The sequence below is a fragment of the Lobosporangium transversale genome (assembly GCF_002105155.1).
Source record: "Lobosporangium transversale strain NRRL 3116 chromosome Unknown BCR41scaffold_23, whole genome shotgun sequence".
Lineage (NCBI taxonomy): Eukaryota > Fungi > Mortierellomycota > Mortierellomycetes > Mortierellales > Mortierellaceae > Lobosporangium > Lobosporangium transversale.
This window is the reverse complement of record NW_019029001.1, coordinates 376,416-387,262: the sequence shown is the minus strand read 5'-3', so window position 1 is coordinate 387,262 and position 10,847 is coordinate 376,416.

Genomic DNA, 10,847 nt, shown 5'->3' with positions numbered 1-10,847 from the left:
TTCTCTTGCATGCCTACCCACATAATCGTTGTCGAAGCAAAAGTTTTGAAGTTGGTTGAACCAGAATGGCGAAACTTTAGGCCCTCCGTAACGGGTCCTGAATGCGTGCCATGAGATCATGTCCTCCTTATCATCCGTAAGTATTTGATCCACAAAGTATACCATACGCTTGGTGAGCGCCTTCCATACGTGTGGTAATTCTCCGTTTAGCCATTTCCATGTCGAGAGAGCGTTGTGTGGGAGACCAAATTCGGCTGCGATCGATAGGTCGAAAGTAATGTTACGATTCTTCATTTCTTCACAAACATTCGATATAAAGTTGTGGCGATACTTTTTGACACGATGTGGCTCCAAGGTTGGCGAGACTTCCATCTTATTCCTGTGCTGCAGCATCAGTACTCGTGTCCGACATATCCGTCCCATTACATTGCTGTCATTAAGTCGAAGCGCCAGGGTAGATATTTGTTCTTCCGCTTGAGCGTTCGCCAAGTCTTTGATGGCATACAATCTATTGTGGTTCATAATGCTGTTTGCCGTAGTTGATGGCATACGTGCTTTCCGCTTACACAGTGACATATACTTACCAGTCATCTTCTGTAGGAACGTTGGTGGCAACATTTGGGCCGAAATTCTATACAGCACATTTGGGATGAGCACATTATTGACAATATACGTTGTCTGCCGATCTGTCAGGGCTTTGGACCGGAGAATGTTACAGGTCGTTTCTATTTCCTGCTCCACTATTTGCTGTGTTGCTGTTGGATTTCCTGTTGCTGTGACCCAAACACCAAGAATCCGTACCGATTCATTCTTTTCCACTGGTCGGATCTGTCAAGGACTGACAAAGGGTTTGCAAGGAAAGGTAAGTGAATGAATAACAAGAATGATAATGAGCTGAGAACTAGAATGGATTCACGAATAGTTTTTATTGCAGACTGAGGTTTACTATGCTACAAATCTATCATATTTATACTTGTTTGACTGAAGCGGAGACGCGCTTCAAGAACTCTAAATAAAGCTTACTCAAATATTTCCTAAGGACTTTTACCATATGCGGAACTTCAAGTGTTGAGTTAACTTAATACACAGGATCCGAGGAAGATATCTGGTGCAATCTTATTTCAAGGTTCCTTGGCACTATAAGCCTTGGTTATTGGTTTATAGCGCTTCTAGAATCCTTGGAGCTATTCACGGAGCTAGAAAACTAGGAGACGCGACTTGGCTTGACAGGCAAACTATGCATGGAGGAATGAGTGAAGGAAATGAGCGGAACAAACTAATCAAGCACACGTGATCTTTTTCAGATTCGAATCAGACAAAAGTCATTCATCAATTCATGAGCTAGACATTGCTTGCTGTTCGTGACAAAACCAGTCAGGATCCTGATGGCTCGTGGCCAAAGCTCTGTCTCGTCAACCACGGCTACTCTTGCTCTCAGTATGGGCGACGAGGTAATGAGAGAAACGGGAGTCGTCGTTGATAATTTGAGATACGATATCATCCTAGGGCAACCCTGGCTGCGAAAGTGGAACCCGCAGGTAAATTGGCGTACTGGAATATACAAATGGCAAGGTCGAAAAGGTTGGCAGGCGATACGCAGCGTAAGGGAGGAAAATAATGGCCAGCTGGCTTCAAATATTGAATCTACCGGGGCGAGCGACAATAAGAGCGTTAAGGAAACTGCAGAAAGGACAATGGAAGGAGACGTCATAGAAAGTGTCGCAGAGACAGTGGCAGGCACAGACGAACTGTGGAATACGACAGTAAGAGAGGGCGAGGAAGCAACAATGGGAAATGTGAAGAGCGATGGAATGGAGCAAGTAGAAATGGTGAAAGCAAATGAGGAGACAAAAAATGGGGAATCTACAGAAAAAGAAAAAGATCATCTGATCTCAACCTCTGCAGAGCATGAGGCCAAGAACCGTACAGACGTTCGCCTCGTCGGAGTGAAGCATTTCAAGAAGATCCTGAATACTACAGAGGATTATGGAGTTTGCTTTATCAGTGGGGACGAAGTAGAGTTAGTGGTCAATTCCGTTGACGCCGCCGGTGAGGGAGCAGAAAAGGTCCCAGAGAGATACCGCGCGCTGATAGAGGAATTCGCAGACTCCGTCTTCGCCGACTTGAACAAACTTCCCCCACACCGTCACGTTGATCATCGCATCGAGACTGGCTCGGCCCTCCCTATCGCCATGCCGGTGCGGAGGATGTCGCCTGAGGAACTGGATGCATTAAAGGAGCAATTAGAAGAGCTGCAGAAGAAAGGCTTCATTCGGCCCAGTATTTCCCCTTGGTCAGCGCCCGTTGTATTCGCTAGGAAGAAAGACGGAAGCCTCCGTCTGTGTGTAGACTACCGCGCGCTCAATGCAATTACCGTCAAGAATAAGTACCCTCTGCCACTCATTGATGAATTCTTCGACCGACTCTCAGGTGCAACCGAGTTTTCTAAACTCGATTTGCAATCAGGCTTCAATCAGATTCGAGTCAACCCCAGCGACGTGGAAAAGACCGCTTTTGGTACCCGCTATGGTCACTCTGAATATTTGGTGATGCCTTTTGGTTTGATTAACGCACCTGCGTCCTTCCAGGGGATGATGAATGAAGTTCTGCAAGGCGGTCTAGATAAATTTTGTTTAGTCTTCATGGATGATATCCTAGTATTCAGTCGCAACCCTGAGGACCATAAGGAACATTTGCGTTGGGTACTTGAACGTCTGGCGAAATATCAACTCAAGGTCAAGATGTCCAAATGCGAATTCGGCAAGCCTGAACTCCTCTTCTTAGGCCACGTTGTGAGCGGTGAAGGCTTGAAAGTCGACCCCTCAAAGACAGAAAGCATCCAATCATTGACGGCGCCCACCAATGTTCAAGAGGTTCGTCGATTTTTAGGTATGGCTGGCTACTACCGCAAATTTATTAAAAATTATGCCTCTCGGGCCGCTCCCCTCACAGATCTCACAAAAGAAAAAGACAACAACAAAATCAAGACCAGACCTCTCCCCTCGCCGTGGGGCGAGAGAGAACAAGCTGCCTTCGACGACCTCAAGCAAGCCCTCGCCTCAGCTCCCGTTCTACGCCTTGCCGATTTTTCTCGCCCCTTTTTCATCGAGACTGATGCGTCCCTCACTGCCATTGGTGCCGTCCTGAGTCAGGACTTTGGTTCAAACGGCCGGAAGGAAATGCACCCTATCGCTTTCATGTCGAGGAAATTAGATGAGGGTCAGCAGAAATGGCCAACACATGAGCGCGAATTGTATGCAATTGTGCGCGCTTGCGACGAATGGCGTACTTATATCCAGGGCAGAACAGTCAACATCTTGACCGACAATCACAGTTTGGTGTTCTTAAAACGACAAAAAGGCATGAGCAGACGCATGGCGGGATGGAGCCAACACATGGAGCAACAAGATCATGTTATCATCTATCGTCCGGGCAAGGATAACCCTGTTGCCGATGCTCTTTCTAGGCCTAATGAGGAGAATACCAAGGACGTCACCTGCAACTTCATGGAACTCGCCAACGGGGAGCTCGGAATAAAAGAGAGTAACCACGACGCAGGTGTTGAGGCGTTCGAGGAGGCATTATTGATGGCCATGGAAGAGGCAGAGTTTGACGAGACATTGGAAGATATGGATTGGCCTCTATTAATGGTCGAGTATAAGGAAACGGGCACCCTCGCTGACCCCGCACACCAGGACTTCCTAGGTTTAATGAGGGAGGAAGAGGATAATTTTGTGGTGGAAGACGGGAAAGTGTTTAGAGTGATGGGTGATACGCAAGTAGAATTTTTAAATTTCGCTCGGCGCGCAGATTACATGGCCAAAATGCATGAAAGTATGGGACACCCCGGTGCGCAAGGCTTATTTGAACGCATCCAGCCTAGATATTGGTGGCCTCGTATGCGTGAGAGCATTCAAGAAGCATGCCGTACTTGCAAGGAATGCCAGCTGACTCGCGGAGGAGCAACGGTCACCGAACCTCTCCACACTTTCTCGGTGGCTAAACCCTTCCAACGCTGGGGTATCGATTTCATCGGACGCTGTCCCAAGACTAAGAATGGAAACATGTGGATAATAGTCGCTGTAGATTACGCCACTAGCTGGACAATAGCCAAAGCTACGCCTGACGCCACTGCCGAGACAGTCTCAAATTTCATTTATGAGGAAATTGTCATGAACTTTGGTTGCCCCGCAGAGCTGATTTCCGATAGAGGCAGTCAGTTCATGTCAGAGGTCCTGCGAGAATATCTTAAGAAGATGAAAGTTAAACACCGGCTCACCTCCGCGTATCACCCGCGCACAAATGGCAAAACCGAACGCACTAATGGCATCCTCGGCGCCGCATTAACAAAATACGTCGGTGATAAGATGAAGCACAAGTGGGACCTCTTTCTAGATCAGGCACTTTTCGCCTGCCGCACCAGAATACATAGCGTATCTAAGAAGTCACCATTCTACCTAGTCTATGGAGTCGAGCCCACGATACCTGGCGACCTCACTCGTCCTTATGTATTCGATGGAGCGGTTTTCACAGAGGTTCAAGCCGCGAGAGAGGCCGAGCTTGAAAGATTGAAACTTGAGAGGCTATCAAACGAGGAGCGGCAACAGGAAGCCGCAAGGCTCATGGAGGAAAGGTATAATGAGAGACATGACATCGACCCCGAAGCTCCGAGGCAAGTGTACGAGATTGGCGACTGGGTTTTAGTAAAAAACATAGCGAAAAGGAAATTTGAATACCCTTGGTATGGACCATTGCGTGTCGAGACGATTACCCCTTTTGGCGCCTACAAGCTTATCTGGCCCGATGGAAAAGCGAAAATGGACCTTGTGCATAAAGACCGTCTGAAACCAGTGAATCTACCCGCGGGTAGTCCAGAACCGACGCGCGCATGGTATAAAACCCGCAACAGTCGCGATGAACTCACCATCCCCATGGAGACCATTCAAGAAGAAGACGAGCGAGGGCCTCAGTCGGAGCCAGAAGTAGGTACAGCAGTGCAACCCATACCCCTCGAAGGTTCATCGCGTACAACGGCCCCATCATCATCAGCAAGGCCCGCAGCTACCGCATCGCCCCCTCCTGCGCGACCACCACGTTCCCTCTCAAGGCCCAATCCAAAGATTGACGCCGCAGGGGCGGCTTGGATTTCTCGTGGGGAGTCTGTCCTAAATCGAGGCAACTTAAGCTCACGTCCTATAACAAGTGACGTCATGGTAGGTAGGACCAGAGGTATACCTATAGTGGTACCCTCAAACCCACCCCGTCCTGCCTGGACGTGAGCTCAGCCACCCGATCCTCCCCGCTATAATAAATAGTGGACTCTCCGTCCCTGAAGTGTTCCTTACCTTTATCTTGGTACAACACTTCAGGTATGCAACCTCATTCATCTCAGCACTAGTTACTTGTATAGTATTATATGTATCATAAACTAATAAAGGTAAGCTAACTCTTCTCCGTACACCATCGGATACGCTACATTTACACATTCCCTCTCTATACACACCCCTTCCACACCCCCTGTTAGCGCACAAGAGTGCCAACGACATCACTCATCATGGAACCTGCATTAGGAAAAAATCAGCAACATGATCCACCCAATTTGGACAGAAATGTCCCTCATTCGAAAAGAGCTCGCATTCCAAATAGCGGAATCGGATCTCAAAGACAGCCCAACAACCAAGAAGTCGGTCCCGCAAGCGGCATAGAGGCGAGCGGGAGCCGCGTTGACGAGGGAACGGGCTCTAAGAGCCGTCCTTCGTATAACCGCAGCCTGGGTGCAAATGGCTTGCGTGCAGCTACACAAGAACAGGACGCAATGGACGAAGACGATGACGCAATGGCCACTGTGGGAGTCACAGAATGGCAGGAAGTGAAACGCACCAAGGATAGGCTGAAGGCGGCCGGCGTCTTCCTCGAGGACCTTTATGGAACAACGGTTGCCGAAAAAAAGAAAGACCTGGAAACAGTCTTGTTGGATGCTGCCATCTATTGCACAGAAGGACCACACAAGGTCAAAGTCAATGGATATACTGCTTTCCGTGTTGCTGTTGAGGATCAACCATCCCTGACAGCGCTCCTGGAAATGACTGCTACACACAAAGATGAAGACGGAAATGAACACGAAGTCCCATTGTTTTTTGAAATGAATACCGACACCCGTGAACGTGAACTGGAACGCACAGTGGAGGTTTATGGTATTGCTCCTAGGACTCCGGAATTCCTTATCAAGTCAGCAATGCTGCAGTTCGGTACTATTGAAAAGATTGCAACCCGCCCATGCTCCAAGGGAGTCAAGATCACCGCAGCAGTAGTTTACAACAATGTTGAGGACGTCACAAAATTCAAATTGGCCAACCGGGAGCACGTCTTCATTGGAAAAGAACTCGCGCGCATCCGCAAAATCGGCAATGAACGAGTCGAGTGGACATTGACACACGTCGCAAAAATCTCAGGTCTCCCTTTTGGAACGACAGACAAGGACTTGGAGCCTCTCCTTGGAGAAAAGCAAGCGAATTTCGTCAAAGTGCCACGCTATTTTTCAAAAGACGGGAAGAAATGGCAATATCAACGAGAAGCATTCGTGTATTTCCCCTCTGCAGAAGCAATGGCGGAAACTATGACTAAACCAGTCAAAATCGGGGGCATTGAGACTTTCTGGGGTGATAAGGACGACAAACGATGCCGACAATGCCACAAACCAGGACACATCATGAGGGAATGCGAGGTATTCATTGCACTCCAGGAGACAAAGCAGCACATCAAAGCTGTCAAGGAATACCAAAAGGGAGGAGCACTGAAAGTTGTACCACAACTCTCATACGCCAAAGCCGCCACGGGAAAGAGTGGAAGTGTTACTCAAAGCAACCAACAGAAGGCACAGGAAGAAAAAACCAATACCCAAACTTCTGGTCAAACAAACGTCATAGGAAAGAACAGCAACACTGGTGCAGTCGATAAGAAAATCCAGCAACTGGTAGATACAGTGGAACGCCTACAGGAAGAGCAACAACAACTACGTGCTCAAAACAGTCTACTAATCCAAATGTTAATAGGAATGATGAGCCAACATCTTGGAATGGACTACGCAGCCGAGCACCTGAAGGCAGCAGGACTGAGTGGAGAGTTCCACAGGAACGTGCCCAAAAACAAAGGTAAGTCAGCTGCTTTTCCAGGCATGCCTCCTACTAACGAGTCCCTAGCAGGGATTATGGCTCTCATAGCAAACGGAGCAGGTAGTAAGGAAAAAAGTAGAAAAGAAGAGAAATCAACCTCAAGTGGATTGCCGCCAAAACCACTAGTCCATAATGAGTAATGCAAGCACTCAAAATAGACAGGACAGTACTACATAGATCTAATAGCAGTGCTATTAAATTTGGATCATTTAACATACGGGGTGCGTTAGAAGCTGGGAAAATAGAAGCGTTATGTGAATATGGTGATATGAAAGATTTAGATATGATAGCACTCCAAGAAACCAACATGCATGTTGGAGGGAGTAAAATGGCAAGAAATTTGAAACAAACTAAATATAAAATGTGGTGGGTGAGTGGTAAAGAAGGTGCAACACAGGGAACAGGGGTTGGGCTTTTGATCGCTCAGCATTGGTTCCAGTACGCTGCGAGAACTTCATCTTGTGGGAGCAGAGGCCAAGCGAGAGATTTCAACTTTCCTGGGGGATTTAAAATCAGAGTAATTAACTGCTACCTACCAAGGGGAAGGGAAGATGAAGCAGAAGTAATTACTAAATGGATACAAAAAGAATATAACGACGCGAGAGGAGAAGGGAGGGGTATAATCATTCTTGGGGATTTCAATGCTACTAGGAACCCCCGGCTCGATCGACGACGAGAGAACGCAACGAGTATAAGACCAGAATCGGCACTACTTCAATGGATGGAGACGCAGCCACTTCATGATGTTTTCCGCGCTCAACACCCTCTTCGTGAAGACTATACCTGCCAGAATACGAGCCGTATAGACATGATCTTTGTATCTAGTGTATTCACGGATAGGCTTCTCAGGGTCAAACACAAATCATTGGATGGTATTGTGGCGTCAGACCACAAAATGGTCACTCTAGAAATGACACTGCACCGCCTTATTCAACAACCACTTCACCACATCATTTACAAAAAACCCAAGGGCTACAAATTCTTACTTCGCGATGCCAGCAACGACGATTGGGAGAATTTTGAGAACGGTGTGAATATAAGAATTGGAGACGGCAGTGAATCTTCTACAATGGGCCTACGGAGAGCCCAGAACGACGATGAAAAGGATCTCTTGACGCCAGAAGACCTTCAAAGAATCGACATTGACCTTGCATGGAAATGGTATTCAAAGCTGCTCATAGAAAGCGCCAAAGAAAACTTGCCAGGAAGAGTGGTTGGTCGGTCTGGAGTGAAGCCAGAACAAGAATTGTGTCTCCGCCACCTCATACGTGATCTCGCTAAAATTAAAAAATTGGCAAATCTGTCACGAACAGCAAGCAATGTCTAGCTCATGAATTGATGAATGACTTTTGTCTGATTCGAATCTGAAAAAGATCACGTGTGCTTGATTAATTTGTTCCGCTCATTTCCTTCACTCATTCCTCCATGCATAGTTTGCCTGTCAAGCCAAGTCGCGTCTCCTAGTTTTCTAGCTCCGTGAATAGCTCCAAGGATTCTAGAAGCGCTATAAACCAATAACCAAGGCTTATAGTGCCAAGGAACCTTGAAATAAGATTGCACCAGATATCTTCCTCGGATCCTGTGTATTAAGTTAACTCAACACTTGAAGTTCCGCATATGGTAAAAGTCCTTAGGAAATATTTGAGTAAGCTTTATTTAGAGTTCTTGAAGCGCGTCTCCGCTTCAGTCAAACAAGTATAAATATGATAGATTTGTAGCATAGTAAACCTCAGTCTGCAATAAAAACTATTCGTGAATCCATTCTAGTTCTCAGCTCATTATCATTCTTGTTATTCATTCACTTACCTTTCCTTGCAAACCCTTTGTCAGTCCTTGACAGGTTTAGGTAAGGGTAGTAAACGGTAGTCTTCCTTCTTGAGATCCCTTATGAATTCAGAGCAGACGAAGTTACCGGAAGCACCGGAGTCGATCAGCACGCGTGCCCCTAAGGTTCCGATCTTTGCGCGTACTTCGTGCACCGGCCGCTTCAACTCTTTATAATTTTCTGGGGTATTGCCATTCTTTAGGTGATAGGACTGTAAAATATACGATGAAGAATTGCGACCTTTATTGCCAGGGCAGTACTCTATTCTATGTCCAGGGATCCCACAGCCGTAGCATCGCGGCTTACTTCTATCTGGACAGTTTGCTTTGATATGGCCGTTCTTGCCACAGTGGAAGCACTTTCGACCCTCACTATGCTGGCGAGTCTGCATGGCCGCAACCTCAAGCTCTTCCTCCGTGAAACGCTGCCGGACATGGTCCAAATCCATGGACATGTCTGGCGCACTTGGCACACTGGACCTGGGGGCGCCGGCATTAGTACTAGCGAAGGACTGCGACCTAAACCCAAGGTTACGACTGCCATGGACTGGGTTTCCCCCCGCATGGCCACTGGTGAGGGATCTGAAGGCCGACAGGTCTTGATCCTTCAAGGCAATCTTGTGAGTGAAGGTCTCGAGCGAATCCTCAGGCCTCATGATATCAACAAGTTTGTTTCGGATATATTGTGGGAGTTTTCTGGCTAACTCCAACTTCTTGTCCATTGTAGACTTGTCATGGATTTTGTTGGCTAACGCTACGTATCTGCTCATGAAGCTGATTAGGGCCTCGTCTTTCTCCATCTTTAGCCCGTCTAACTGGGCCCTCAGGTTCTGTGAAAGATGAGTCTGCGTCCATCTCTTAACGAAGTCTTCCTTGAACGCATCCCAACCGATGTCTTCGCCCTTGTCATCGATATATTGGAGGGCCCACGACAGAGCACCTCCCTTGAGGATGGTGACAAAACTGGGAACTTTCTTGTTGTCCGGCCACGTCTGACTCCGGAACTGCAGCTCGATGAACTTGAGCCAAGCATCAAGGTCGAAGGCGACTTCGTGCCCCGAGAAAGTAGAGGTCTGAGCGGCAAACTGCGGGGCTGGCCTGTGAGGGTCCAGCCATCGGCTTACTGCCGGGGGCGCTGGTGCTGAGGCCAATTGATTATTGGCGAACTCGAGTTGCCTAGTGAGCTCCTCGACTCTTCGCGCGAGCTCCTCACTCGAGGCCTGCTGCAACTGTTGCTGACGCTGTGCAAATATCTCTGCTGCATCCATTTCTGCCGTGGTATAACTTGATTCCGATTCTGTATCACTTGGTGGGCTAAAAACCACCATAAACTATTTGTAAACTGTGTAACCGAATTACGGACAAATAACTGTGGACAAATAAAACTGTTGACAAATAAAAACTGTGCGACCAAAAAAAAAACTGTGGACTGATCGTTGATTATTGGGCTCGTTAAGACCGTGGTGCCTTTGCTACCATTGAAAAAATCACTGTCTTAAGAACCGGGGGGTTATACTGAGATGCCCTTAAAAACCGCAACGAGACGCAAATACATAGAACACACTGAAGTGTTGTACCAAGATAAAGGTCTTTATTAGTTTATGATACATATAATACTATACAAGTAACTAGTGCTGAGATGAATGAGGTTGCATACCTGAAGTGTTGTACCAAGATAAAGGTAAGGAACACTTCAGGGACGGAGAGTCCACTATTTATTATAGCGGGGAAGATCGGGTGGCTGAGCTCACGTCCAGGCAGGACGGGGTGGGTTTGAGGGTACCACTATAGGTATACCTCTGGTCCTACCTACCATGACGTCACTTGTTATAGGACGTGAGCTTAAGTTGC